This window comes from Micropterus salmoides, unplaced genomic scaffold, assembly GCF_014851395.1.
Source record: "Micropterus salmoides isolate LMB-PRFRI ecotype aquatic unplaced genomic scaffold, ASM1485139v1 Ms_hic_scaffold_11, whole genome shotgun sequence".
Taxonomy (NCBI): domain Eukaryota; kingdom Metazoa; phylum Chordata; class Actinopteri; order Centrarchiformes; family Centrarchidae; genus Micropterus; species Micropterus salmoides.
Window position 1 is genome coordinate 9,664,585 of NW_024040152.1, and position 5,812 is coordinate 9,670,396.

Here is a 5,812-nt window from a genome sequence, read left to right on the forward strand (position 1 = left end):
AGACTGTTTAGATAACACATGTAAAGCAACATGGAAAAATAAAAATGGCATTGTGTTTGATAGTACTGAACAAACTTGTATAAATGGAGAATTGACAGGAAATCTGACTGCAAAAGACTGCACAACAACCCTGAATAACATTGGCCCTAATGACAGAAATGAATATTACTTCAGACTGGAATGTAAGAACTTGAAATTTAGTTTCAAAGAGCTAGTGAGTATTTTGGTCAAAGGTAAACTGATTTACTGCAAATCAAATAATCAAGCTTAAAATAAAGATTACATTTTTAAATAGCAACCTGGTATGTGCTCGTATGCCTGCTCTTGAGTGTGCAAAATCCGCTCATGAGTTTCAAAAAAAGTGCTGGAAACTCCCACTGCAACGTTACAGTAGTATTTTTTATCAGCTTGAGGTTGAACTAATTCATGCATGGTTGCATAATAACTCTACATTGACTGCATTTAGCTACATTCAGCATTAGCTCGCCTGCCGCTTTTAAATAACTATTTGTGTATACCTTTTGCTTTCTTTCCTGACAACTGACTGACTCCGCTGGTACTGGGAACCACTCGGGCTCGGACCCCTAATAATAAAAACAAGAACGATTCCAATAGGGTTCCCAGCCGCATCGCGGTACTGGGCACCGCGATGCCTTGCATTTGCGGGTTCCCAGCCCACTTCGGGCTTGGACCCCTAATAATGCATTGTCGTAAGGAGACAGACGTTTCATAGGAGAAGAGCATAATTTCAATCTATGAAACTTCAGTCTGCAAATCCACACACTTCACCGATAAACCACAGAAGTGAGTTAGGCTGCATGAGCCAAAATGTCAGCTATGCCCATTTTGTCCTAATCCCAGCATCAGCTGGAGTAAAAACTCACGGAGAGGGACTGAGCAAAACGCTGTAGAGGTGATGGCCCACATCATATGCTTGACGCTGATTTTCTTCACTGCTAGCTCGGCTAGCTGACTGGCTAAGCAAGTTTGATTTCTGAAAATACTTTGGTGCAGGGCTTGACATCAACACATGTCAACCCGCCAAAGGCTGGCCAAGTTGAAAAATTGTATTCTTGTCAAAAGGCATCTGAAATAATAAACAAACTGCCATGTGTCACTACGACATTACAGCTCCCATGAGTACGTAACGGGGTAGACCTGTATTAGCCTATTTTGAGTGCAGTGGTAGTGTGATGGGTGAGCACCTAGAGTGAGTGTGCATTTGGTGGGTGTGGTTTTTCACATGGGTTAATTGCATGGGGATGGGCTGATGGCAGACAGGTGTGCTTGGGCGTGACCTCCATCTGCAAGCTATTTAACCAGCCACACACTATGCTCAGTGAGTCTTCTGCTGGTCCCCTGGGTGCAGGTTGTGATTTTGAATGTCTTCTTCCCTGGGTGTATATATAATTATGTGGGCTTTTGGCAGTGTCTGTTAGGTGGAATGTTTTATAAATTGCTGTTGTCTAAAGAGTCTTCTGCTTGTCTCCTGGGTGCAGTGTGTGGGTGTGCTGAGGCTGCTGATATCTGAAAGAGTGTGGCACACGGCTGGGTCGTAGTCTGGGGAGCCGGCAGCGCAGAGCCACCACTACTTAGTGGAGTTATTATAGGCCCCAAGCAGTGAGGAGGCTACAACCGACTAGCCTGTGACCAACAGCAGACCCGTTCCTGACGTGTTTGGCTCCGCCCCATGCAGGAAAACGAAGTTGAGCACACCCAGCCACGAACTGACCCTGAGTTTCCCCCATTTGAACTGACCTTTTAACTTTCTTAGCTTCAGCCTTGTTTTATCCCTTTTTATGTCTATTTTGTACAAATTGGAGGTTTTATTTTGCACAGCTTGTAGTGTTGTTGCCCACTTATTTAATCACTGATTGGTCAATTCTGAACTAGTTTGGGGTGTACAACGTGTTTTCTCATTGGTCCATTCATGAAGCCTATTGAATTGTGCGTTAGTGACCAACAAAACTACAAACAAGAAGACGTTGTGGAGACCACACTAGTGGACTGTCTGTCATCAGCACCGGGAGATTTCCCAGTGGCCTGAGGGATTTTTTTTTTGGCCTGCTGCTAATTGTCAACATGACCAGCGACAGCGTTAATATAGCAAGCATTTCTACAATATAAAGCAGGAGAAGACACACATCAGGCATGTCTCTTTCTTGTATGGAAAGACATCCGGTTAAAATACACATTTCTAACATGTTGACAACATGTTGCATGTTGTTAAAGTGTTGTCTACATGTTGTCAACGTGCTCATTTTTCACATGTTAACAGATTAACACGTTTATTTCATGTGATTCTGAGCCATTTGGCCACTCTGAACATCCAGTTTGAACGGGTGAGTGAGCAGTAGGGTTTCACCATTTCTGTAAGCTTGATGGTTTTTCCTACCACTATTTCACATGGTAAGGATCCTCTTATATCTTTGTCCTTTTCTTCCATTTTTGTTGCCTATAAAAATCTTGGTTGCAGTTTCATGACTTAAGATAAATTATAAATTATTGTCAAGATAAAATTGTCTCCTTTTGGTAAAAAAACACACTAATGGACTTTCTCAATTTAACACTATTCATCCATATCAATTAAATGTCATTAGTTTGCCTAGAACCTTCTAAACCATTGGTAAATTGTGATAAATGGTTTATTTAACCTGTTAATATAAAAAATGGTTTACATTCCCTGTCAGTATGTGAAAGGTTTACATTCCCTGATAATATAGGAAAGGTTTATTTTCCCTCTTAATATGTGATAGGTTCACACTCCCTTCTAAAGAGTCGAATGAGGTATAATGAGTGGGTGGATTATCATATTTGTGTATGAATCTGTGTTTTTTTTGATAGATACATTGTTAACTTTATGTAATTTAGTAACTTAGTTGAAAATGAGTCATGCCAAAATAGACTTTATTTATTGACTTAAATGACTGTATTGATTAAATAAGACCTTCAAGACCAACGGCAGCAAGTTTCCAGTGTTGTTCATTTCTCCTGTGTTACAGGTTTTATTATCTGTCCACATGCCCTGTGCCTGGGGCCTGTAACATAATGAACGTCTGTCTTTGGAAAACAACATGAACTTTATTTTCAGAGTTTTAATTTAATTTGCGGCTATGACCAGCAAGGTGGCACATTATCACTGATAATGGGGCTTGTTAAAACCTTAATAGACCTCTTTCGTTTAGAGATTAGGCACATTTTGATAGAATTTACAGCCTTCCAAAGACTTTCAGGATTAGAATGAGAACTTGTAATTAAGTCAGATAGTAATTTGGTTTTACTTTCTTGACAGCAGATGTACACTACTGTGCCAAAATGCTAGGCCATCCTGAAAATTCTTATTAAAGCCATTTACCTGAGTGTAAGTGTTTACCCAATTAGATAAAACATGAAGGTACAAAGAAAAGTAGGTTATTATTGTTTCTTTCTAAAACCACTCGCATAGTTTTTATCTGCAATACCAGGAAATGGTCATGCAAAAGATATCATCTAGACATCTAAACCATTTGAGGACTTTATGAAGAAAGGGGTTTCTGTTAGTGTTAAAAACATAACTGTTTAAAACATATAAATTAGCTTATTCTGCGTAAATGTAGAAGCCATCAATGTTCCTTTACATTGTAGGAAGAAATCTCCAATGAAGGACAAGTAGTTCAGTTCAGGAACCAAAGCAGCCAGCTGACAAATAAATTTACGGGGTGGGAGTGCTTCCTCGGTGCAGTCTTTTAGGCTGCAGGCCAAAGTGCGAACAGCCCAAGTCACATGGAATCTGATCTTTTCCAGTTCGGATGTGGGCCACTTCCATATGTGGTCCAAATACGATACGGGTTGGATTTTTTGAAATGCAACCTCAGTCTGGACTGTCAGAATTTATGCGACTTTGACGTCACTCTATATCGGCAATTCTGCGCTAGACAGAGCAGTGGTGAATGAAAAAGCTCCACAAAAGCCATTGGCTTTTGCTCAGTGGCTCTCTGACTCTTCGTCCTCGCTATCATTTGCTCACAGATTCCTTTTTTTCCCCACGTGAAATCCACCAGGTTGCCAGTTCCCTTCTGAGTCCCGTGCATGCTACCTGTTCGAGCAGAAATAAGAGAAAAGGGGGAAAAAGTTGTAGGGCATATGCATTGTACAGTGTCAGAATCAGTAATGAATGCAATGAATAGGGCAGAAAGTTGTGAACATTTTTCGCAGGTCGGGTGAAATGTGATACCGGAAGGAAACCAGGAGAGGGCAATGACAAACAGTAGTCTCCCTTGAAAATCAGGAGGGTTAGCAAGGATGAGCTAACCGGAGCTAGCCTTAGTGACCTCCTGTGTTTACTTCTGTGCAACAGCGTGTCACATCTTATTATTTTCTGCGCATGTGAGTCACCTGCAGGTCATGGCCAGTTCACACTAATATGGGACTAATTGGACAGACGTGCTGCGTCTTTGCTGCCTGTCTCAGTGTGAGAGTGGCGCCAAGCGGTCATTGCCCAGAATTGACGTTTAAAAAATCCTATTTCAAAGAATTTATTCAACAAAATGTAATATATTTAATGATTTGTGATAAAATAATAATCATTTCATAAAGACTGTAGTACTGTGAGAATCATTAATTCAAACTAAATGTACATTTTTGCTGCTGTAGTAGTCTCCCCACCCAAGCTGCTTTTTGGACAGTAGCTTGCCCACCTTCCATTTTCAAGCGCAGTGGGTGCACCTAGCAAACTTACTGAAATCACACTGAAACAAGCGGGGGGGGGTCTCTTTTTTTTTGGTCAGGAACAAAAGAGGGGGAAATTATGATTACACACATATATAGTTTATGTATAACCTGGAAGTATTTATTCAGCGATCGGCGGGAAAAGGTCATCTGTACGGAATATCGTTGGAAGGGAACATGGTTAGTCTACGTTACCATCATTCAAACTCATGTGAGTAATGCGAGGCAAAAAATTTGCATGTTTTTGTGAACACACCATTAAGGCTGCTCCTAAAGGTCTGGTCTGGACAAGAAAGGCAAATCAGAGACTGTTGTTTCCACATCTTTACAGAGACCTGCTTATCACCCTTAACATTAGCCATGCAGTACATCCACAGAAAGTAACTTACCGCATCTCACCGACTACTGTGGTTGTTTGATGGGTACAGAGCTGATGGAGACAAGAAGACTTTAACTGGTACTGGACATGTTTTAAACATTACAGCTCTAAAGTCTAAAGATATAATTTTTCATTGAACATGAAAAGCCAAATGTCAAAATAATTGCAACATCTCTGTTTATGCAGCCCAAACCACCTGTATTTTCTGGCCCGTCTGGCAACCGAAAAACAAACCTTCTAACCCTTAATGACATTAAAAATATTGACAACTGTGATAATTATATAATTAACTGGTAGGCCAATCTCTTGTTAAATCAGAATTATGAAAACTGCCTGCTCTGTGTCGGCTCCTGCACACACAAACACAGAGGCCAGCAGATGGCGAGGCCGTGGTGGAGACAGTGTTGTGAAGGGAGCTCTAAACTACCCTAGTGATGGTAAAAGAGACTTGAATCTTCAAATCTCGTTCATTAAAATGAACTAATCTATTTTTGAGTCATTTCCTTCATTTGAACTAGGGTGGTTATTGCGGCACAACACAGCAGAGTTCTCAAACACCTGGTTTGCTTTATTTGACAAAGTGTAATACACAAATTCACCTTTTGATCTTTCTCTATCATCGTTCTATAAAGCCCCATGGGGCCATAAACAAATTCAAACCATGTAAAAATCGGAGAAATATGTTGTCAATACGCAATCGCCACAACTAAATCCGTACATTTTCAA